Source organism: Leucoraja erinacea, chromosome 4 (genome assembly GCF_028641065.1).
Source record: "Leucoraja erinacea ecotype New England chromosome 4, Leri_hhj_1, whole genome shotgun sequence".
Lineage (NCBI taxonomy): Eukaryota > Metazoa > Chordata > Chondrichthyes > Rajiformes > Rajidae > Leucoraja > Leucoraja erinaceus.
This window is the reverse complement of record NC_073380.1, coordinates 36,890,178-36,916,810: the sequence shown is the minus strand read 5'-3', so window position 1 is coordinate 36,916,810 and position 26,633 is coordinate 36,890,178.

Sequence of the window (26,633 nt, the reverse complement as noted above, 5' to 3'; positions counted from 1 at the left end):
CAGTATCTGGCTTGCAAGATATTTGGCAAATACTGCAACTGACAATCATTCAATACAAAGAACAAAGGCTAATCATCTGCTTCAAGTCCGTAGCAGTGTTTTTCAATGTTTATTTTGTATGATGAAATTCATAATGAAAGTTGACACAAGCCTTGGATTCTAAAACCAGTTGCTATTATCTCATGATATATCATCAGCCACTTATTGCTGAGAAGAGGATAAGGCTGCAGAATTCTGGAATTTATCAGTAGATGCTGGGTTATTCAAAATGTCCAATGCTATAGACAAAGTATATGGTGATCAGGAGGCAAGACTAAAAAAAACAGGACCAATCATCATCTTATTCAATGATTGGGAAGAAACTGAATGGTCCTCTCCTGTGTCGAAATCTTATGACCTTATCCCTGACCTATCTTTCAGTAAAGAACTATTGCAAAGCATATGGCTGATTTCAGTCTCTAGTTTATCCAAAAATGACCTACCTGAAGCATCTGCACAGCTTGATCAATATTCCCAAAATCCCATAATCTCCTTTTAACTTCTGGTCCAGCTACACTCTCACCAACTTAAACTTTATAAATCACTAATGCTAGAGCCAATTTGTATTTGGCACTTGGATATGCAACAACAACCTGTGGTTAATTTTAATCTTAAACATAGGGCACTGAATGGGCACAGAATCAGACAAGAATCAACATTGAACAAATAAATAAGGCAATAAGGTTGGGCTGAGCATGAGCATTTCACAGGGGCGTAGGTAGATGGGAAAACAAAAGACACAAGATGCTGAAGTAACTCAGCGGTCAGGCTGAAATGCAGACACAAGGAACAACAGATGCTGGTTTACAAAAAAAGGCACAAAGTGCTGGGTTAACAGGAGGTTAGACAGCATTTCTGGAAAACAGGGACAAGTGATATTTCGGGGCGGGACCCATCTAATTGTAGGAGGAGGGAGAAAGCTGGAAGAGTAATAGGAACATAACCATGTTTGGCAAGTAATAGGTGGGTACAGGTCAGAAGGTTTTAATGACAGATGGTTGGACAAATACAAAAGAAGAAAAAAATGAAAAGTGTGAGATAAGGAGGTAAGGGACAGAAGAGGTGAGAAATGTGAACAAAGAGGAAGGAATATGGCTGGAAGAGGATTGGAAAGGGGAATGGGAGAAATGGGTGTGCATTGTGGTGGGGCATAGAAAAGAGAAGCGGGAAAAAGGAGGGGGTTGTTGAAAGGGGAGGTGCTCCTTGGTTCGTTACCTGTATTTAGAGAATTCAATGATCATCCCATTAGGTTGTAAGCTATCCAGGTGGATTATGAGGTACGGTTAATTTGTGTGTAGTCCAACTCTGTCAGTGGAGGAGGCCCAGGATGGAAAGGTCACTATGGGAATGAGAAGGGGAGTTAAAATGGTTAGCAACCGGGAGAACCAGCAGGATTAGTAAGAGGTCAGGTACATGGAAGTTGGAATATGGTTCAGCAAACCTTTGGATGAGCTCTAGCTTTTGGACAGTCAGTCACCAAAGAAAAAAAACAAAGCCAAATATTGTTTTGCCACATGACCCAGTTTTTCCTAAAGACTCTCAATTCCATGAAATCCCTTTATGGCATTTACTACTGGGTCTGTCCCACTTAGTCGATTTTTCAACCGACTGCCGGCGACTATCAACACAAACACATCACTTCCTTCACCAGCCGTATGCAGGCGGGGGGACAGGGCAAGCGGGGGGAGCGCTGTCTAAATAATTCACACAGTGCAAAGCCAAGGTGAAACAGACACACACCACGATGAACAGGAAGGTTGGCGTTGCATAAAGATGGCGAAAACACAGTGTACGGTAAGTCCTTTAAAACGGGGGGGGGGGGGGGGGGAGGGGGAGAGGGTGGAAGAGGGGGTAGTAGGGGGGAGAAGGAGTGGAGCCAACTTTTAAGCAGCCAGAAATATACGCCTGTGAAGCTCGGCGGACATTTAACATTACCGGCCGGTTATCCTTGGTTCTGAAAACTACTGCTTACCTTTTTTTCCCCAAAGAGCCAATAAAATTCACTGGTCAGCACCGGCTACAACCTATGAGAATCTCCAAGAACCTTTGACCCCCTGGGAAGCCATTAGGACCTCCTGGCGACCCACCTACGGCTGAGAATTCTCGCTACTCTCCATGGCGGCTTAAGTCTAGTCGCCACAAATTTTTCAAAATGTTGTAAAATTCACATAATGAGGCCGCGACTTGTTCCCAGAATGCGGGAACTCCTCACAGCCATGAAGGCGACTCCTTGCAACCACCCGCGAACATGTGGCAACTGCATAGTCTCCTGCAGTCGCTTCAAGTTCAAGTTAATGCCACATGCACCAATTAAGGTACAGTGGAATTTGATTTACCATGCAGCCACACAATCAAAAACAGCACAATACGCAATAGAATATAACATGAACATCCACCACAGTGGAATCAACATTCTTCACTGTTGTGTAAGGCAATAACTTTGTCGGTCCTCCTCCTTTGTTCATCCGTGGTCGGGGCCATGACCCCTCCGCAGTTGCCGCTACAGACGGCCCGATATACAAGCCTTCTCATTGCGATGATCAAAACACCGACGTCGGGACAGACGGCCACTCCGTGGCTTGGAGGTCCCAAATCGTCCCCTTCCTACTGCAGACCGCGGCTTCACGATGTTATAGGCCGCCGGCCGGTGGTCGGAGCTCTTCTCCGGCGATCCCCAGCGAAGGATCCCAGACTCCGCGATGGAAAGTCCAGGCCGCGCCTGTGGCTAGAAGCTCCACAGACCGCCGCTTCAGGATGTTATAGTCCGCGGACCAGCAATCGGAGCACTTCTTCTGGTGATCCCTGGCAAGGGATCACCCGGCTCCGTGATGGAAAGTCTGCGCTGCACCCGCTGTTGAAGCTCGGGGCCCGACTCCGGGAGAGGCCGCACCGATCCAAGCTGTTAGGCCGCAAGGGAGGGCGAAAATGCGACTAGGAGAAAAGTCACATTCCACCGAGGTAAGTAACTGAAAAGCAGTTTCCCCCTTTCCCCCCCCCCCCCCCCCCCCCCCCCCCACACTAAAACACTAAAAACACACTTTTAGACATACTAAAAAAAAAAAAGTCAAAAGGAAGAACAGCTGCTGGCTAGGCAGCCGGCTCACGGCAGCACCCAATGGAAAACAAGTTGCCTAAGTGGGGCAGGCCTATTAGGGATCAATTTTTCATTGTTGCTTCACTTTGTCTCAAAAAATCACAAGGCATCTGTTCTTATTTGCTCGAACAAAAATTCTGAAAGAGAATAAGTTCAGCAATTGGTTTTCCCATTGAAATAAGGGGAATCTTTTATTTAATATCACCCTTTGTTGCAGGACCTATACATGTAAAATACACAAAGGCTCAGGATAATCTACAAAGTCAGATTGTTTAGTTCAAGGCGGTATTTTTTCATATAATAGGTTGTTCCATAATCATCTTTTAAATAATAATTTTTAATAGAGAGTAACGTCAAAGGCAGTTTTTCAAATAGAGCAATCTATGTATTTGATTTCATATTGCCTATGTGACCCAGTGGCACATCTGGCCATCGTATTAAAATTAAGAAACAGGATCTAATTTGGGTTTCTTTCTCAAAATTACAGTCCTTCAAAAATGAGAGAAATGCAATTTTCCGAGGCAACAACTTGTTCTCATTCACAGCACGAGTCTAAATACCAAACATTAGTGACTGAAAGAAATCTATACAATCCTTTTACTTATAAAATGTTTCATATATAATGTAAGCTATGATCGATGTTTTATATTGTCGTTTTTCACACAGTGAAATGGTTTACAATAGCTCACGCAGAAAGAACTGGATGAAGAGTTAGGGCAATTATTGAAACTTTAAATGCTATAGATTGGTTTGAAGGTGGTGTTTGAAAGAGGACAAGCACCGTAATCTAGCTGAGAGGTTTAGAAGGTAACTTTGAGATACAAGAGCTGAAATAACTCAATAAATCCGAGGGGATGTGATTGGAGTTCGAATAAAATGATTGGTTCTGACTGGGAAAGTATAAAACAATAAACTGGAGGGAGAGTGTATCGTGATTTTGAAATCAATGGATGGGACAATTATGCAGGCCAAAATGACAATATTTGATTAGATACAAATTATAGGTTTCTGATTGTTTTAAAGTTTGATGCCTGGAAATTCAATCACACTTTCAAAGATTCAAAGGGTATTTTATTGTCACGTGTACCAATTAAGGTACAGTGAAACTCGATTTACCATATCGTCATACTATAAAAAGCAACATACCCACAACTACATAAAAGTTAACGAAAGTTAACATCCACCTCAGTGGATTCACCATATTCCTCACTGTGATGGAAGGCAATAAAGTCTAATCTTCTTCTCTCTTTATTCTCCCGCGGACGGGACGGTCGAACCATCCGCAGTCGGGGCGATCGAAGAACCCGCAGTCGGCAATCGAAGCCCCCGCGTCGGGGCGGACAAAGCTCCCGTGATTGGGGTGGTCGAAGCTCCTGCATTTGGAGCTCCCAAAGTCAGTCCGCTGGCTCCCATGGTGGGAGCTCCGTCGATCCACGATCCGTCGATTACGTCTTGCAGCCTCCCGCAGTTGGAGCTCCCAAATTCGATCCCCAGCATGAGATCTCCAGCTCTTCATTGTTAGGCCGCAGTGCGGACGGAGATACGATACAGAAAAAAAATCACATCTCCATCTAGTTAAGAGATTTTTAAAGTTTCCCCCACCCCCCCCCCCCCCCCCCCCCCCCCCCCCCCCCCCCCCCACACATAAAACAAAGCTAAAGAACATGCATTTAACGTACTAAAAAAACAACAAAGCAAAAATGGAGGAGACAGACTGTTGGCGAGGCATTTTACGGTTGCTTTCAGTATTATATCATTGTAAGTTGACTTAACAAGGATTGAAATGCAATAATAATTACTTCCAGGTTGTTAGAAAACTGATAATTTAGGTGAGGGGACAAAAACTTTATGCAGTATTTCAAGAACAAAGTATATGTTTGGCACATTTTTGTGGGCTGTAGGAAAAAATAAAGAAATGTCAGTTTTATAAATGTAATGAATTAACTCAAAAAAGAACTTAAGTAAAACAAATGGAAGAAATTCAAAACAAAACTTGTAGCCATCAATCAAGGTTAACCAACAAAATCATAGAGTTTTATGCAACCACGTTAATGGGAAGAATGGAATTGCTCTTTTGTTTTCAAAATTTTATTGAATTGAGGATCCAATTTTGAGTCGTCAATTATGAGGATGGACTTCAAACGCTCAAGTGAATAATTCATTAAGAATTCTATGTTACTGCACAAATACATTGATTGACAAGTGATTTATTGTCATATATCCCGGATAGAACAATGAAATTCTCACGCAGCAGCACAACAGAATATGTAAAACCCTGATTCTATAACGTCTATCCACGTAATCCAGAGGTGCTGCTTGATCTGCTGGGCTACTCCAGCACTTTGTGTACTTTTTTTTGTAAAACTGCATCTGCGGTTTGTGGTTTAGACTTTGGACTTTGGACAGCATGGAAACAGCCCCTTCAGCCCACCGAGTTCGCACTGACCAGCGATCACCCTGTACACTCGGGACAATTTATGAATTTTATCAAAGCCAATTAACCTACAAATTGGGATGAGTGTGTGGGAGGAAACCGGAGCACCCGGAGGAAACTCATGAGGTCACAGGGAGATCGTACAAACTGTACAGACAGCACCTGGTCTCGGTCATTGTAAGGCTGCAACTCTACCGCTGCACCACTGTGCCGCCCCATAAATGTGTTTAATTGCTTTTGTGCTGGATCTTAATCCAAGATAAAAGTGTCTAAGGTAAAAGTAGAGTTGTGGATAGAAGAATAAAAGAATTTGTAGCTATGAGTGTCAGAGAAGGAATGGAATGAGGGGAGTGTGGTCCTACCAAAGTGGACAACAAGAAAGACACTTAAGGGAGATCTCATTTCATAATCTGTAGGTAACCTGTGAACACTGGGGTAAATTAGTTGATCACAATATTAAAGATGTCATTAGTGATTTAGTTCTTAGTGATTTGGTTCTAAGGTAGGGCAGAAACCCAATCAGAAAGATCCAAACTAAAAATTTAAGGTAAAAGCACCAAATGTTGGAAGAACCCAGTGGGTGAGGCAAAATCTGTGTAGGGAAGGGCAGGTGATGAGAGAGGGATATAGGTGAAACGGGTTGGAGGGGAGGGGAGGGGAATGAGGGGGGATAAAAAGGAAAATGAGGGACTCAGGATCCCTCACCTTTATGCCCCCCTTTTGCCTCTCCCCTGTCCTCTTCCATTTACATACCTCTCTGGCTTTACATTTCACTCCTCTTGTTTCCTTATCTGACATCACTCCCGAAGAGTCCACCAGATACTATACTGGGAGTTGGGTCCGCGCCGACCAGCGATCCCCCGAGAGCCGATCTGGAGCCAGCGCCTCCTCCACACGCTGGCTGCAAGCCCGGGCCGACACCTCCGGCTACCCCAGGACAGGGACGGGGCACCCGGGATGGGGCAGGGATGGCCCAGCAGCAACTCAACAGCGCCCGCAGCACCCGCAGTGCCGGAGACCCGGGCCTGACCATGCACCCCGACCCCACACAGCAGCACGATCTCGCTCACTCACTGGAAGAAAACGAAGGTCTGATAACAGCAGATCCGCTCCCGATAATGTTTATGGCGAGTGCCTGATGATCCGGGCACGTGCGATCGGAATACCGAATTCGCCTACAGCCTGCCGCACAGAATGTGTTAAGAGCTTGCTGCGGGCCGGATAAAATCTCATGGCGGGCCGGATGTGACCCGTGGGCCATAGTTGGTGATCCCTGATCTAAAGTAATAGTTTCCCTGCATAACGCAACCTATCTGTAAATAATAAATGTGATTCTTTTCATTTTACAAAGATGCCTACATGTGACTCTGTTGGAGATCCATTTACAATTAAATTGATTAATTGTCATCAGTAATAATATAACTTGTGGGAAAAACTCACATCTTCAATTCTGGAAAAAGACATTGGTTCATGAATGGCTGCATGTCATTGGCTCATGTCCCTGCTTCTAGGACATCAAGACATTATCAATGTATGTCAAAATTGTTTCTCTTTTCAACTTCTAATGATATACAACAGGGATTTTTAAAAGGTGAAAAGCAATATCATTCACATGCAGTAATTTATTTGGAAGCAATTTCAAAATGTTTTATGGTTTGTTTTTAAACAGGCTGACAGTTCTTCAATGAGCCATTGTGAGGAAATCTGTCAGGAAGACAAAGTCGGGAATACTCACTAATGATCCTGATGTCTTTCATCGCAAAAGTAAGTTGTTTTTATTCATTGTGGGTTGCTTCAACCATGATAACTGCTCGCAACAAACATTGCAATGCTTGGCCATTGACCAATCCACCACTGAAGCAAAATTTGTCCCTAAGAGGTATTAAAACTGAAATCATTAGTTCCAAGGAACGGCAACTTAAATATTTACACCACGGTAATGGATCTGATGTCCCACGTGACTTTTATTTCCAATGTACAGTTTTAGAACAAAAGATCCAGGAATCAAATCTCTTTTTTTGTTGGCACTGGAATACCATTCCCTGCAGCCCCACACAAAATAAAACAGGCCTGCTGCCCACAGATGTTTCAGACATAGTCTCAAGCACACAGATATTTATCTGCCTTTATTTATATCTATCTGTAAAATGTGTATGCAGCGTTATTAAGACGGAAAGATGATAGGCAAAATATCACTTTTTTCATAAATATACTACAATTCACTTATGATCCTGATGTCTTTCATCGCAAAAGTAATTTGTTTTTATTCACAAGACACAAGACAGTCATGGTGGCACAGCAGTAGAGTTGCTGCCTTACAGCGAACGCAGCACTGGAGACCCGGGTTCGATCCCTATTACGGGTGCTGTCTGTATAGAGTTTGTACGTTCTCCCCGTGACCTGCATGGGTTTTCTCCGAGATCTTTGGTTTCTTCCCACATTCCAAAGACATACAGGTTTGGAGGTGAATTGGCTTGGTAAATGTAAAAATTGTCCCTAGTGAGTGTAGGATAGTGTTAATGTATGGGTATCGCTGGTCGGCGCTGACCCGGTGGGCCGAAGGGCCTGTTTCCGTGCTGTATCTCTAAACTAAACTAAAAATACCAAACTAAACTAGTTACGTAAAATCCCATTAATGGATTGGAATCATAATAGGAATTGTTATTGGAATATCTATAATAAACTAGACTAAGTGGGACCCGTTGGGTCCCAGCATCACACGGGAAGGCTGGTCACCAACACAATATTCCACCTCTCCACCAATTCGAATATTGCTCGCCAGTGGGGGGGGGGGGGGGGGGGGGGGGGGGCTGTCTGTTGCGCTAGTATGGGTGTTGCGGGCCGAAGGTACTGGTTTCCAGAGGGCTAGTATAGACATTGTGGGCTGTATGGATGCTTGGGCAGGCATCCAACTGTTGCAACGATTTCAAAAGCCAAGCCAAGACAAATAATTGGGCTTCAGCCACCCGACAACCAAAATTCACTTTGTGAACACAAACTTGTTTAAAAAAAAAGCGAAGTAAACAATTGGGCTGCAGACAACCGACAACCAAAATTCACTTTGTGAACATAAGCTTGTTAAAAAAGGGCTGCAGCCACTTTACAGCCACATCGAGGGGACTCACCGTGGAGTAGACATGCCTTCAGTGTTATTCGTAGCTCAGAGAGCCATGAGCCGTGACCCTCTCGCTTCCTGGTTCTGGCAGAGAATGAGTTAGGCATGACACTTCCTGGTTTATAGTCCCTCCCCCTGCCGCCAGCGGGGGCAGCAGAGAGAATGGTGAATTTTGTAAAAACATTAATATCTCTCTCATTTTTCATCGACGGAAAAAATCCTCCACACTCACACGGCAGAGGGGGGATCTGAGCGAGGTGGCCAAAAATGATGGCCGTAGGTGGTGGCGTTCTCTCGGAAATCGCAGCACAGTCGGCTAAAAGCGGTCAAGATCAGATCAAGATTTAGTAATATAGATTGGACTGAAACAATTTTTTTTTTCCATCATTAATGCTATTGGACAGTCAAGATTGATAGTCAAGACTGCACTCCAAAGACGGACAGGTTTGTAGATTAATGGTAAATGGCTTGGTAAATGTAAAAATCGGCCCTCGTGTGTGTAGAATAGTATTAATGTGCGTGGATCGCTGGTTGGCGATGACCTGATGGGCCAAAGGGCCTGTTTCCGCGCTATATCTCGAAACTAAACATTTAAGAATTAAATTAATTATTTATTAGAATAAATTATAATTATCAGTAAACCCCTGATTACTGATAATTATATGCTCTTTAAGGTCAGGATTTATAGTTAACTAGACCAAGTGCGGGCCTGTTGGGCCCCACCCCCAACGCAATATTCCACCACTCACCCAAAGCCCACAACTGGGCAGGCATGGCTGACGGGTTCCTGTTGTGATGCCAGGGATCCCGTTGTGACACGAGTCATAGCAACCCTCCCCCAACTGCACAGGCGCGGCCAGCAAGTGGAAGCACGAATGCGATGTTTTTAAATTTCAAAATGGCAATAAATTGTAAAATATAAGATAAATGTGAATGCACCTCACTCTTCCTCTTCAGTCCCTTGATCCCCCCCTCCATTATTCTCTCTCCCCCCACCCTCCACCAATCTTCCTCTGCTTCCTCCCCTCACCCCCTCCCTCCCCTCCTCTCTCGTCCCCCTCCTCCTCCATTTCCTCGCCATCCCTCTTCCTGCCCCAATCCTCCTCCATTCCCCCTCATTCCCCAGCACTTCCTTCCCACCTCTTCACCCTCCCTCTTCTTTCCTCTCTCCTCCTCCCCTCCCCCACTCCCTCCCTCATCTCTCCCTCCCACTCTTTTCCACTATCCTCAGTCACTCCCTCCCTCCCTCCATAACCCCTCCCTCCCCACTCTCCCTCATCACACTCCCACTGCCCTCCTCTCCCTCTATCCCCTTTCACTAATTCCCCCATACCCTCCTGTCCCTCTATTCCTCCCCTTCTCCCCCACTCTCCCTCCTCACCTTCCCAACTTTCCCCTCCTTCCCTACCATTTTGGCATAGATACCATCTCAATCACATGCACACAAACACACAGAGAAACAAGACAAGACTTTAATAGGATACTAGACCAAGTGGGACCCGTTGGGCCCCATTCCCCCAACGCAATAATCCACCACTCACACGTTCCGCCAACACAACTCATTTCCACCACTCACCAAATCCCCCAACCTAACCCATTTCCCCAACGCAATATTCCACCACTCACTCATAGCTCCCACGGGAGGCCTGGTCCCCCAACGCAACCCATTCCCCAACGTAAGATTCTACAACTCACCAGTTGGATCCCTGTCACATGGGTGGCCTGGTCCCCCAACACAACCCGTTCCCCCAACGCAACATTGGACCACTCACCCATAACCCCCACGGGAAGCCTGGTCCCCCAACACAACCCAATTAGCCAATGTAAGATTCCACCACTCACCCATTCCCCCAACGCAACCCGTTCCCTCAATGTAATATTCCACCTCACCCATAGCTCCCAACTGTGCAGGTCGGCTCATTTTCCACCCTCCCTCATTTTATAGGAATCCCTCATTCATAGCTAAAGGATTTGAGTATAGGAGCAGGGAGGTTCTACTGCAGTTGTACAGGGTCTTGGTGAGACCACACCTGGAGTATTGTGTACCGTTTTGGTCTCCTAATCTGAGGAAGGGCATTCTTGCCATAGAGGGAGTACAGAGAAGGTTCACCAGACTGATTCCTGGGATGTCAGGACTTTCATAGGAAGAAAGACTGGATAGACTCGGGTTTTGTACTCGCTAGAATTTAGAAGATTGAGGGGGGATCTTATAGAAACTTACAAAATTCTTAAAGTGTTGGACAGGCTAGATGCAGGAAGATTGTTCCCGATGTTGGGGAAGTCCAGAACAAGGGGTCACAGTTTAAGGATAAATGGGAAATCTTCTAAAATCTAGCGAGTACAAGCCAAGACTATCAAGTCTTTATTCATATGAAAGTCCTGACATCCCAGGAATCAGTCTGGTGAACCTTCTCTGTACTCCCTCTATGGCAACAATGTCTTTGAGCATTGGGCATTATGGAACGTTCACCAGGGGCTGGGGCTGCTTCTATGGGGAGTTGCAGTTTTTTTTTTTTATATTGGGGGGGGGGGGGGGGGATTTGATAAAATGTGTACATAAGCACGACAAAATGTAATCTGGAGTTTCTATAAGATCCCCCCTCAATCTTCTAAAATCTAGTGAGTACAAGCCAAGTCTATCCAGTTTTTCCTCATATGAAAGTCCTGACATACCAGGAATCATTCTGGTGAACCTTCTCTGTACTCCCTCTGTGGCATTCGGCCCTTCGAGCCTGCACCGCCATTCAATATGATCATGGCTGATCATCCAACTCAGTATCCTGTACCTGCCTTCTCTCCATACCCCCTGATCCCTTTAGCCACAAGGGCCACATCTAACTCCCTCTTAAATACAGCCAATGAACTGGCCTCAACTACCTTCTGTGTCAATGAATTCCAGAGATTCACCACTCTCTGTGTGAAAAATGTTTTTCTCATCTCGGTCCTAAAAGGTTTACCCCTTATCCTTAAACTGTGACCCCTTGTTCTGGACTTCCCCAACATCTGGAACAATCTTCCTGCATTAACCTGTCCAACCCCTTAAGAATTTTGTAAGTTTCTATAAGATCCCTCCTCAATCTTCTAAAATCTAGCGAGTACAGCCGAGTCTAACCAGTCTTTTCATATGAAAGTCCGACATCCCAGGAATCAGTTGGTGAACATGTGTGCAACAACATTGGGCATTGTGACATCACACGATGGAACGTTCACCAGTGCTTGGCTCCTGGGCTGGTGCTGCTTCTATGGGTGAGAAGCCAGTTTATTTTTGAAATATTGGGGGGGGGGGGTGGAGAAGGATTTGATTAAAAACGTGTACTTAAACATGACGAAATGTAATGAGGAGCGGATAATTAGAAAGAAAAGTGAAATCTCTACCGAAATGGAAAAGATGTCGGCGATTCTGCATCTTGTTTCGGAGTTGCAGTGAATCAAAGGAAGAAAGGAGGCCGGCAGCCGTCCATGTAAATAGATCCATCCCGATTGGACATCTGCGAGTATTGGGCATTGTGACATCACACGATGGAACGAATCAAAAGGCAGAAAGGCAGCCGGTCGCCAGGCGGCAGGTGGCAGCCACACAGTTTTAATATATAATAGATAGATGTGAATACTTGAGCTATATTTTAAGAGCTCAAGTAATATTATTTAGAAAAATCAGCCAATTCTAATGAACAGATCATGACCTCAATGCCAAATCAGATATGATATAGTAATGATCCACTATTTTTCACTATAGGAATAGGCCCTTCAGCCCACAATATCTGTGCTGAACGTGCTGCCAATTTAAAACTAACCTCAGTCTGCATGTGATCTGCATCTCTCCATTCCTGAATAACTATATGCCAATCAAAAAGTCTCTTATATGCAGCACATGGTTGCTTCTCAGATGAGGAAAATTTTGTATTTCATCCTCCAAATGCTCAGTTTTATCAGATTATGGTTTCAATGCTACAGTTACACTTTAGCTCCGAACAGCTTACTTGATTGAAGTACTGAATCTATATATACCTTCTCTTGAACTCAAGATTCCAAGTTACCCTCATTCCTCAGGAAACCGTCTGTTGGAAGAAGCAATGAATATTTTTTTTTACTGGTTGCATCGCTTTTTTTTACAACTTGGGCAATTACCTTTTCAAACCTTAAGGCAATTTTCTGGCATTGCAAAGCATGGATATATTCTCGTGTCAGTTCCACCAAATGAAATTGTCAATCTTTATTCGCCCCTGACATATGTTATGGCTATATCACTCTCTGATTTTTGCAAACTCTTTGCTGATACCCAGAATTGCCTGATCAAAAAAAGCTTCAAAGTTAAATAATAGGTACTGCTCTCGGGTCATCGGTGCCAAATGCCTGTGAAAGCCAATCATTTCACTTCAGCGCATTCAATTTCACTGAAGTTAATCGAAGGATTAGTCCATTTGGGGGTATGTGGTAGAAAAATATAGCTTTTCTTGCAGTATCCTACAGGTTGGGAAATTCCAGCAGGCATATCCAATCCCAATGTACATCAGCATACTTTATGTATTGGGCATCTGACACATGCACAGAGTAATGTCAAACCATGTGCAAGGCTTCTTTAGGGCTGCACAGTGGCGCAGCAGATAGAGCAGCTGCATCACAGTGCCAAAGACCCAAGTTCGATCCTGACCTCAGGCGCTGTCTTTGTGGAGTTTGCATAATCTCTCTGGGTGCTCCAGGTTCCTCCCACATCCCAAAGACATGCCAATTTGTAAGTTAATTTGCCCCTAATATGTGAGGAGTGGGTGCAAAAGTGGTATAACATAGAACTGGTATGAATCGATGGTAAGTGAGGACTCAGTGGGCTGAAGGGCCTGGTTCCAAGCTGTACCTTTCAATTAATCAATCAGACAGTGCGGCTGGTGCTGATGATGGCTGCCATGGTGTGCCTCTCCTTGCTGTTTTGTCTATGTTTGTTCGCGTTTGCAGGAGGTGTTGTACTTTACATTGCACCAATATTTATAGAGTCATAATGTTATACAGAATAGAAACAGGCTCTTCAGCCTAACTCGCCCATGCCGACCAACGTGCCTTCCTGAGCTAATCCCATTTGAATTTGTCCAATAACCCTCTCTCTTTCCATGTATCTATGTATTAAATGTTGTAACTGCACCCTCCATCACTTCTTTTGGCAACACATTCCATATACTCTACTTAGCATCCTTTATGTGAAGAACTTACCTTTCAGATCTCCCTTAAATTTCAGAACTGCACTCAATATTTTATGGATGGTCTCACCATCATTTATAGAGCTGGAATTTATTAGGTGGTAAAGCTTCTCCTGATGAGCATATGGACACATGGGCTCCATCCTGTCTGCCTAATGAACTCTCTGTTTCATGTGATTTTAGTTTAAAAGACAAAGGAAAAACAATATCAAAGTGCTACAATCAATCATGTGTGCGGCTGCATGTATTGCTGTTTGAATAATGCATCAAAACACGTGTGTTCATGCTTTAAGTACTAATCTTAGTGAATTCAGCTAGACATATTGTGTTCAGTGTTATAGAGTCTTACAGTGTTGAAACAGGTCCTTTGGCCCAACTTGCCCACACAGGCCAACATATCCCATTCTACAATAGTCCCACCTGCCTGCGCTTGGCCCATATCCCTCTAAACCTGTCTTATCCATGTTCAGTCATGTGATTTCTTCCATCACTGCTTCCAGTTGTAGGTTAGTCACCTTGTGAAGAAAGGCAACTTCACTGGAGGGTTGTCCTGGGTCTTGCTAGGTCACCTGCAACTCATCCACATAGGCAAGGCGGTCACAGTTGGTGCACTGGGGCTTGTTGGTGGCTGGGCATGGGTTTTCTTTTCGAGCCAGTTTCGAGCACCCGGCGAAAACCCTTGTGATCACAAAGAGAAGGTAAAAACGCCGTACAGACAGCACCCACAGTCAAAATCAAACCCGGGTCTCTCGCGCTATAAGGCAGCAACTCTACCACTGTGCCATTGTGCCACACTTGGAGGAGAAGTGGAAGATGTGGAAGTGAAATAGTCACATTTGTGATTTGTGGTGACAATCAATGATAATTCTCCTTTCTGACCTCAGAATGTTTGAAAATATTATATCTCTAACATGGTCATTTATTTCTGAAAATAATATTTTGAGTTAATTTTAATTTTTGATTCAAAGGTAAGCCTTTAAGGGTAATATTGTCATACCTAGTAGAATATCATTACCACAAACTCTGTTTCAAATTCCCATTACACTATTAATTGAAAAAACAGAGATACATAATAAGAAATTATGTAACATAAATACATAACATGCATAGGGCTAAAAACACCAAAGAATGAAATTTCTCCCTAACATCTTACACTTGGCACCTTTTAATTCTGGTTGGAACGTCACTCTGCAAGATCAATGTTCAGATATAAACTGTGTTTTACAGTAACTTCTGCCGGAAAGTAACTGCATTTTTGTTTTTAAACTATTCCTCTGCACAGAAATCCTTCAGGATTTTTAGATGCAACATTTTGTAACATTTTTTCAGTGAGGAAAATTATTACTCTGACTGTAACAGTTAAGGTCCTGGACTATAATATCATTATGGTCACCACAGATTACAATAATCATTTTTGAAATTTAATAGTTTAAAAGGATAAATAGTCTGCCTTGATACATGAAGGGAAAAAATGACAAATAATAGTTATTTACTTGGAATATCCCTCGATGCAAACATCAATCTAATAGGGAGATAGAGACTTGTGCTTCGATTTTCTTCCTTCTGTTAAAGAAATGATTACAATCCTCATTTCAGGTAACATATTATCATTTTGTGCTACAGTGAAAAAATTGAGTTATTAATTTATTGGTCAGCCTATTGCGAGAAAATGTTAAATGTAGTGACACGGTGGATAAGAAGTTAAAAGAAGTCCAGCACTGTCTATGCAACCAAATTGATGTTTTGATTACAATGGTCATGGAAGAAGACACTCTGAATACTTTGAGGTATTCAGGAGACTTCATATCCAAAGAATAAATGCAATTTAGCATAGAAAGAAGAAGCTTGAAAGTCTTGAGCACCTTAACAATGTCAGGAAAACACATTCTAAAGAATAGTACAACATGATTCTGCCAAACCTCAGAACAATACCAACACTGTTCCATCAATTGTCGGAGATGGTGATAAAAAAACAAAAGGCAGATGATCTCTGTAAAAGTCGTATTGCTGCATCCCACCTGGTATGTTATGACACAACTTTCATACTAAAGCTCACATGCAGCATTTCCCCTTATGGAACTGAGGCAGTTAGAGCCACCTTATGCAACCTATTACCGTTGTATAGTACACAATGTATAGAGGCTGTATAGAGCAAGAGGAATTATGGACAGAAAGAAATGGTGGCATTGGCAGTCATATTTGGGATCACATTATTCCAATTCTTGTTTGAGAGATAATATGTATCAATCACTGATTGCAAACATTTGTTGGCCATTCTTGGACCAAAGACCACCTGGCCCATGCTGCTGCAATGGGCCATCCTCTGTCTGGCTATAATTATAACTATTAAGATTCTTTATACCGACACGGATGCGATATTTATCCTTTATGTAGTAGAGGTTATTTCCTGTAAAAGCAGTGAATACACAAAACTCACACAGAGGGATTCAGAACTCAGTAAGTGTATGAATATACTTTGATGAATTCACTGATCTAGACACATGGTTAAATAAGAATCTAAATATTTTCAATTACAAACAACTCAAGCTGAACACAAATCAAGGCTGCATCAATTAGGGGCCAAAGATCAGTTGTGTTCAAAGAATCCTGAATCTGAATAGTATGGAAATGCTGATGTGCAGAAGTTCTTAAAGTGGTTCAGATGAATTGGAATAGGTAGGAGAAACAAAGGTAGTTGAAACAAAGCTAAAACATCTTCTAAAAGGAGCGAAGGTAGACAAAAAAGCTGTAGAAACTCAGCAGGCGAGGCAGCATCTATGGAGCGAAGGAATAGGCGACGTTTCGGGTCGAGACCATTCTTCAGACTGATGTCGGGGTGGGGGGGGGGGAGTGGGAAAAAGAAAGGAAGAGGTGGAAACAGTAGGCTGTGGGAGAGCTGGGAAGGGGATGGTAAGGAAGGAGAAAGCAAGGATTACCTGAAATTGGAATAATCAATGTTCATACTGCTGGGGTGTAAACTACCCAAGCAAAAAATTTCGACAAACCCCACATAAGAGATTAGTATACAAACTTAAAGCACACGGTATTGGGGGTTCAGTATTGATGTGGATAGGGAACTGGCTGGCAGACAGGAAGCAAAGAATAGGAGTAAACGGGTTCTTTTCAGAAAGGCAGGCAGTGACTAGTGGGGTACCCAAGGCAAGTGCTGGGACCCCAGCTATTCACAATATACTGTATATTAATGATCTGGATGAGGGAATTGAATGCAACATCTCCACGTTTGCGGATGACACGAAGCTGGGGGGCAGTGTTAGCTGTGAGGAGGATGCTAGGAGGCTGCAAGGTGGCTTGGATAGGTTGGGTGAGTGGGCAAATGCATGGCAGATGCAGTATAACGTGGATAAATGTGAGGTTATCCACTTTGGTGGCAAAACAGGAAAGTAGACTATTATCTGAATGGTGGCCGATTAGGAAAAGGGGAGATGCAACGAGACCTGGGTGTCATGGTACACCAGTCACTGAAAGTAGGAATGCAGGTGCAGCAGGCAGTGAAGAAAGCAAATGGTATGTTAGCATTCATAGCAAAAGGATTTGAGTATAAGAGCAGGGAGGTTCTACGGCAGTATTGAGTACAGTTTTGGTCTCCTAATCTGAGGAAAGACATTCTTGCCAGAAGGTTCACCAGACTGATTCCTGGTATGTCAGGACTTTCATATGAAGAAAGACTGGATGGACTCGGCTTGTACACGCTAGAATTTAGAAGATTGAGGGGGGATCTTATAAAAACTTATAAAATTCTTAAGGGGTTGGACAGGCTAGATGCAGGAAGATTATTCCTGATGTTGGGGAAGTCCAGAACTAGGGGTCACAGTTTAAGGATAAGAGGGTAGCCTTTTAGGACCGAGATGAGAAAATCATTTTTTACACAGAGAGTGGAGAATCTGTAGAATTCTCTGCCACAGAAGGTAGTTGAGGCCAGTTCATTGGCTATATTTAAGAGGGAGTTAGATGTGACCCTTGTGGCTAAAGGGATCAGAGGGTATGGAGAGGAGGCAGGGATGGGATATTGAGTTGGATGATCAGCCAAGATCATATCGAAAGGCGGTGCAGGCTCGAAGGGCCGAATGGCCTACTCCTGCACCTATTTTCTATGTTTTTATGAGGTGCTGTTCCTCCAATTTGTGGTGGGACTCACTCCGGCCATGGAGGAGGCCCAGGACAGAAAGATCGGATTCGGAATGAGAGGGGGAGTTGAAGTGCTGAGCCACCGGGAGATCAGGTTGGTTATTGTGAACTGAGCGGGAGGTGGTGGGTGAAGAGATCGCCAAGCCTGCGCTTGGTCTCACCGATGTAGAGCAGTTGACACCTGGAGCAACAGATGCAATAGATGAGGTTGGAGGAGGTGCAGGTGAACCTCTGCCTCACCTGGTAGTTGAGGCCAGTTCATTGGCTATATTTAAGAGGGAGTTAGATGTGGCCCTTGTGGCTAAAGGGATCAGGGGGTATGGAGAGAAGGCAGGTACAGGATACGGAGTTGGATGATCAGCCATGATCATATTGAACGGCAGTGCAGGCTCGAAGGGCCGAATGGCCTACTCCTGCACCTATTTTCTATGTTTCTATGTTTGGAATACCTCCTCCTGGGTGCAAGTGCAGCGTAGACGGAGGAATGGTTCAGATTACATGAGAAGGTTTGTGTACTGAGACCACCAATCAGGTTGAAGATGTGGGTGGCACAGTCTTGCAGCACCAGAGAATTCATTCAGAAGAAGTAGAACCAGCCTCGTTCATGCACAGTAGCTTATGCAAAAATGCGCAAAGCAGTTCCTGTCGACTATCTATTCATCCGTGCAAGTACATAACAGCTACTGTGGAGTTACCTGTTAAAAGAGGGTTGGCATCCTGACCCAGTGATTGCCCACACTTGCTGCAGTAGTTGAACCCCAACCGAAAGGTGTGGATGGGGCAGTGAGGAGGCGTTGAGGATTATCGAACCGGTAGACACTTACCGATGTCCCATTAGGCATTTGCTGATCTGGAAGGACCTCGGTGCTGAAGTTCCTGCCTATATTTTCTCTGATACTTTGTATACTTTGATTTCTCACAGATGATGCCTGGACACTGTCCTTTCAGCTAATTTTGGGGAAACCAACCTTTCATGAGGCCCCTGCCATTCCCTCAAACATCAGCGAGATCGTTAATGAAATGCTTCAGTCCGCTGTCATCCGGAGGTCCGGGCCCTTATTGCTACGCAGGGACCCCCAATTGTGGAGCGCCTGTAGGCGAAGTGGATCATAGTATGTGAAAATATCGTCGTGACATAGCGAATGTGAGGGAAGGTATCAACCGCAGCCACGAATGCCATGTACGGTGCTGATTTTCGTCTGTCGTGGCGCAGTCTTCAGAAGAGGACCGCACAAGTGCACCGCTGCCATAGATCTCTGGATAGAAGCTGCGCTTTCGACCGATGTGGATTCGATTCACGCCGCCCTCACACACGATGTGACAACCCACGATGAGCGCGACACTAGTCCAAGGCGCGGGGCCGGGTCCATGGCACACCGGTCCTCACGTAATTCTATAAGTAGAACACGTCATCCTACTGCTATCCCTAGCATACTGCCGTTCATTTCTAGCACACATAAACAGTTATCCGAGCCACCCGAGCACGCAAAAGAACTAGTCAAATGGGGGGTATGGTTGGCTTTCCAAAATCGATTTACCTGTAATCTCTCCAGCCGGTTACCCCTGACTACCTGACGCCCAGAACCCAAACTGAGGCCTTCCGTCAGCCCAACTTCAAGACCACGAATTCACAGGACACGTTCCCAATCGCTAATAGGCTACCACCGCCAAACGCAAACGAACCAAGTGAGGATCAGAATAGCAAAAGGCGGAAGCAATTTTGGCATTAGTCCCCTACGTGTCCTAGCCAGAAATCAGTACAAAGTTGGAGCCGATCGAATATTCCTTTTCATCATAGCCCCCCGTCACTCGAGATAGATCGCACCTGCACGCGAACAAATGGGGCATAGACCACTAACGAGCCCTGCAATGTAGTCGGTTTCTTCAACTTGATAAGAGCCCCCAAACATTCCCCTTACGTTCCTGCCCGTATTCCTTGGGCTCCAGACTGCCCTCAATTGACCCAAAGGCGTGAGAGGAGTCCCCGCGAGGTCGTCTCAGAGACGACAGAGACCAATCTGCACACGCACTGGCTATGACTTGGAAACAAGCTTGTATTACTGTCAGTGCGACCTTGTGCTTCAGTCCTCAACGTCCCCCTTCGCGGTTGTGACTCTCCTGGTGCATGGTCCAATCAACAAAATGAGCATGGATTGCTAATGATTCACAAAGCTAACTGCAGTCTTGATCCCTCGGAAACTCGTCCCCCGCGCTCCTAGCGTGCATGTTTTGTGGGGGGAAACGGGTACGCTTTCCTACTATGTATGTCGTGCTCTGACAAAGGGAAGACCCATCAGCTGCATTCTCCCACCCGAGCTATTACTGCACGTTGACTCATCCTAAATACCTATGGACATGTTATCAGCTCAGCTGTGGTAATGCTTCACTATGAAACATGACAAATTTGCTGAGCTGGCCAAATCTGTCTTTGTTTTCAAATTTGATGGTTCAGTCCAGACCCACCAGCGAAGAGCCTAGCGAAAATACTCACTCTTGCCAGAAACTTGAGAATAAAGTTTTCCGTGGTGCCACAAGTTGTCGACACACGGAACTAGCAGGAAGCTGGCGGTATAATGTCCGCAGCCAAGGCCACAGAGTGCGGCGTAATCTCAGAGGTCAGGCAGCACTTGACGACGGGTCTCGACCCAACGTACTATCCATGGTCTCCAGAGATGATTCACTATGCTGAGTGCCCTTACTGACTCTATAGTCTGTATACCACTCGTGCTAGAATATCCGCCGGTCAGGCAGCCCTTCTGCAAGAGGGTCTCCCCCAACCTGTCACCTTCCAGGGGTCCCCGAGGGAGCTCTAACTTGCTGAGTCCTCCAGCACTTTAGTCCACAGTGGGAGAACTTAACTCAGACTCGAGATGATGAGGAGCATGCTCCATAGCGTCCTCGGATTCCCTGGAACCACACTGGAGCAGCGGGCCAGACTCCGACCCCCACGTACCCCCCAACCACGTATTAGTTTTCTCTCCGGCTACTCCATTTATTTCTATATGGCTGTACACTAGTAACCCTCATTGATGACTTTGTGAGTGAGATTTTTTGTCATTTCATATCGTCCATACCCTGAGTTAGCCTATTCTTGTCTAAATGGTCGAAGTATAACAGTCTATTCTTCTCTAGCGCTCATGCCTTCTGGGCTTCTACACATGCTCTGCATACATAAGAATCCATGTATCTTCCCGCCTTTGGTTATGGCCGGATACTTTGCCTGCAGTTGAATGAAGGAATATTCTGAGAGACATGGATACTTCCTCTTTGAGCATATCGTTCTTTCCGACCCAGATCTAATTACACTTACCTCTGTCACCCACTGACAAGACTCTGAAAACCAGCCGCGCGCGCGACCTTCAGCGGGGACAGGCTGTGCGTTTGCCCTTGCCCTGAGTGCCACGAAGGGCTTGCTGAACACGGAAGGGCGCGTTTGAGCCCCGGTACCACTCCGCTGTAGTCTTGTGTCAGACATCCCAGAGAAATTCTATTTCGGGATCTGGGCTCACCCCAACCCATGCCGCCCGGGCGGGTAGCGTAGGGTTCGTGTGTCTTTTTCCACCCGCTCTCCTCTGAGTGTGTGAGAAACGTGTCATAGGGCGGAGTGCTTTCTGTACTGTACTGGACCCTGTGACACTTAAGCACGCTACTATGCTCCTAAGCCTTCTACACAGCTCGCCCTTCTCCGCTCTCTCAGTTTTCGAGTGTTAGCTTCGGTCGTGCCGACGGTCCTAGCGTTCTTTTGCGGGCGTAGCGGCGATGTCCACACGGCGCCTCATTCGTGTTCATGTATTTGAATCTCATAGTTCTATTGTGGTGCGTTAGTGCGTAGCCTGTCCCAATGTCCGCCTACCCGATGTCTCAGATGATTGACCGGCATGTCCTCTGATACCTTAGCGATCGTATTCCCCCCCCTATTATTCGTTCCCTCATTTTGTCCGCGTATATCACAGCCCTCCATTGATGGCCGACCTTGAGTTAGTCTCGCTAGTGATCCACGACCATTTCTCCCGCTGATCTCTTTGTTTGTCTTTTCCGCAGTGAGTGCAACTGGTTTGATATGTGACGGGCCACACCCCTATCATCGATCGCGTCATTGTTATCACTGGGCGCGATGGGACTCGCGCTTCTCCCTTCGGTAACCCCTTCGCAGCAGCTTCCCCCACAACTTGCGCCTTTCCGTCATACTTCGTAGACATCTTCACCTGCGTCCCTGCGCACTCTGTCGTCCTATAGATGCTTCGTTCAATATCACCCGCATTTGCCCCCGTTTGTGCGGCCCGCGGCTCAATTGTGTTTGAAGCACTCGTCAATCCTCCCGTTGCACCAACCGCTTTACCAGCTCAATGTCCTAGCGTATGTTCGTTGTATGCATCTTCTCTTGCCTTTCTCCTCCGCCTCCCTCCCGTCTTTCTCTCTTTCCTTCCTTCTCCCTCTCTCCTTCCTTCCCCTTTCCCCCCCACTTCGTATTGCCCCCTTTGTTTTTTTTTCTTCCCTCTTCCTCCCCTCATCCTTGGGTTCGCTCTCCTCTTGTACCTTTTTCTCCCATTTCTAAATTTCGGCCCCCCATATTTTTTAGGTGTTCCCTTTTTTACTCCCCCCCATTTCCCCTTTTCGCTTTATTCGACCTTTTTTACATTTTAAAAATCACATTTAACATTCTTTTTCAATTTACTTAGTTTATTACCCAACAGTTTCTCCCCATTCCTCAACATCACCTTACACATCCTTTTACCTTTCTTTATGAGCTACTCGTTGTTGCTTATACTAATTCGGAACTCTTTAGCTAACTGTCTCCATCATTATATATTACCCTCTATTCCTCCTCCGCTACTATTCCTAGCCACCTCCCACTCTTCTCTCCTCCTCCTCTTTCCTCCCTTTGCTTCTACGCCATTTTACCTTCTCCCCTCTACATTATCTTACACTCCTACCCTCCTTATACTTTTTCACAATTCCCTCCTATCCTTTCCCCTCTCCCATTCCCTCATCGCCATAATTTCCTAGCCTAACTTTCTGCTTTTTAATCGATTTTCATGACACCATAGTCCGCTTCTCAATCCAATCAAGATTCAGCAATTTCTGCTCTATATACCAATTTAAAATTTGTCTTTATTCCCAAATACATTAAGCGAGACACTTACAAAAAACTCTTTCTATTCAACAATGTCTTTTTTGCCACTAGTCTTTAATTCTTTTCCTGCAGTTGTTTTCAAACAGGCAGTTTACACCTCTATTTTTCAAAATCTAGCTTATGACCTATATTTCAATTAGTCACATTCGAACCTGACTCTTTTCATTTACATAATATCTAGACCCCAACTCTTCTATCCACCTCTATACCACTTTTTTTCATTCAAAACATCCCCTTACAATCATTTTAACGCATCTATAATATTCCCCAACTTTTCCTTTCTCCCCCACCACAACACCCATCTTCTCACTAATTCCAAGTATTTATTTTCTTTTTTTTTCAATTTAATTCATCCCCTAGCCCCCCTATCTACTTTAACCCCTCACTCACTGTTCCTTGATTTAATCTACACCCTTTGTCACTTTTCTTCACCATCGTAAGCCGCAAAGGAGTCCTTTACCCACCATACACCCTAGTTTCGCACTGTAAGGTCTTGTGCTTTTTCATCGTATACATTTGTCACATCTTCCCCCTCATATCTGCATACCCCCCCCCCCCCCCCCCCCCCCGCCCCCCCCCCCCAACTCCCCCCCCCCCCCCCCCTTTCCCTCCAAGGTCTCCTCACTATTTTGCGATCCTTCTTTTTCTAACTTGTTAGTTCCTTTTTATGCCGTGTTTCCCCTCGTGGCTAGTCCCCTTTTCTACCCTTTAATTGTCCTCTTGTTTTATATTATTTTTTCACCGGCACGCGGTGTATTTATTTCCGTTTTTCTCCGCACCTCAGCTTTCCGTTTCCTGCGTCCCAACACTCCAACGAACTTTCATTTTTAGTTAATTTTTTTTCCATATAAAATTCGTGATTTTTTTACCTTTTAATATTTCTCTTACGTTTTCGATTACCTTCTTCACTAAACTACACTAACCTACATTCCCCCCAATTTTCCACAATCTCCCTTCCCTTCACCACATCTTCTCCACTTTTTCCATTGATTTTTTTTTGTCTTCTCATCTCTCTTTAATCTTTCCTATCTTACTTTTTTTACCTTCCTTCATCTTTTTCTCCCCATTGCACCTTCTTCTCCCTCAATCTTTATTATTTCTCACCTTACAATTTTTTAACCTTCTTCCTTCCTTCGAGCACGGGGTTTTTAAGCGATCTTGTTCATTCTAACTCACGACCCCCCACCTGTTCATCAACTCTTCCAGCTTGTCCTTCCTTGTCTCCCATTTTCTTCAGCACTAATCACCTCCACCTTTCCTCCCTTCCCCCCAATCCACCTATTCTGGGGGGTGATGGCAGGAAGTGCCTGAGTGTAGGGGGTGAGAGAGGGGGCGCAAAAGGTGTTCCCCCCTCCGGCCGCCCTTCCCTTCCCCCACCCTACTTTTCCCCTTCTCCCCCCTCTTCCCCCCCCCTTAATCTCACCCTTCCCCCCCTCTTCCCGATCCTACTCGAATGCCCTCTCACCTTCCCCTCTCTCCCCTAGGGTTCCCTTCCTTCCTTCGAACTTCCGAGGGTTTCTTCCTGCTTCTTACTTGACCGCCCATTGTACCTTTTCTTATTCCCCCCTCGCATTTTTCGCCCTCCCCCCCTTTTTCCTTTTCCCTTTTCCTCCGCCTTACTCCCGTCCTCTGTTACTTCTCCCTTTACGTGCCTCCCTTTTACTAGCTCCCCTTTCTCTCTTGTCCCACCCTTTTTTAAGCTTTGTCACTCATCGCTTCCTTCCTTCCTTCTCTCCCCATTGTTTCATCGTGTATTTTTCATTCCCTCCTTTTTTTCCCCTCAGGCTTATACCCCCCCACTTTATCCACGCTCTTTCCCTTGCTCTGCTTTTATCTCCTCCCTTTTTCTTCTTTCCTAACCTATCTCTCTTATTACACGCGTCGCTCCCCTTGTTTCCGTTTATCTTTCGTTTCCTTCTAGGAGGCATTCGGCTCCCCTTCGGGCTTCCCCACTAGTTTCTCTCTAGTTTGACCCTTTTTTTTTCCCCCTCCCCTTCTCAGGTCCCCTATTCGCCCCTTTTGTCTGAGACGGGTTCTCCTCGAGCTATCTCCTCTTTAGTTTCCGGTCCGGGGTCCCTCCCCCCTCTCCCTCCTTACCAGTTATTGTTTATTTCACATTTTCTCCTTTTTCCCTCTCCCCTTTCCTTGTTTATCAGGGCGATTCCTTTTATCCTCCCCTGCGGCTTACCTCGTTTGAACCGGCGAATTCGCGGGAGCTCGGGGTAGCCGCGGGATCGAATTTACCATCTGCCTTCCGATCTCCCACGGCTGAGGGGGATTGCCTTCAGGCGTCAGGAGGGAGAAGAGGAGGGAAGAGACTCTGCCAGCCCTAACGATTTTCTCCTTTCCCATCACCGAGAGGAGGGCGGGAGGTGATTGGTGGATTTCACTGTGGTGGATGTTAATTTGTGTTTACGGTCTGTTCTGTTGTCTATTATTGTATTATTGTATGTATGACTGCAGACATGAAATTTCATTCAGACTGAAAGGTCTGAATGACAATAAAGGAAATTCAATTCAATTCAATTCAATTCCACCAATATCCCTTCTTCCGGCTTTAAATTTCACTCCTCTTCTCTCCATATCTTACATCCTTTTGTCTCCTTTTTAACTCTAGTATCCACCTGTCTATCCATCAATCCCCTCCCCCACCTGTACCCACTTGTCAGTTACCCCATTTTGTCCTGCCTCCAGCTCTTTTTCAGATTTTCCTCCTCCCATTATAATCTGTCTGAAATAGGGTCCCGACCTAAAACATCGCCTATCCATGTCCTCCAGAGATGCTACCTGACCCGCTGAGTTATTCTAGCACTGTTTTTTATGCAATACTATAGAAGTCTGAAAAGTGGCACAGCATCATAGTGAGTTTCGTTTTCTGACTTCGAGGAGGAGCTTCAAATGATTCTTGTTCCTTTAAGTGCATGGGGACTTGTTGGCACATTTTACAAACTATAATTAAGGAACTTGCTACTGTTCAGGAACTATTTAATTGAATAGTATGTTTTTTTTTATATCCTTCATCGTGTAAATTTTTGCCACAAAAACCGTGATACTCTTTTCTGTTGCAATGGTTTCAGATGTAATCACTTAAGACATTCTTAAATGCTTCAAAGAATACTTCAACACAAGGCAAAATATAAATTATTCTACTCTATTATTGTCATGTTGGTACATGAAGGATTTAATATTTGTGATTAACCTAATAATTTTGGATAAAAATTGAACTACAAATTTTATTCAGGGATTCAGTCCAATTCTGAATGTCCTTTGAACCAATCAGCCCAGCATGTCCAAAGTCAAAATTCTGTTCCAAAATATCTTCAAGAATGAGGTATGTCCCTGCTAGCTTTGTGAAAACAAGTTTCAAAGACAGGTTATTGTATTTGTTAACTCACCAACAAAGGAAAAGCAGCATGATTTATTATTTAGAACACAAAATGCCAGAGTTTTGAATCAGGACCTGAAATGTCGGGCATCTAGGT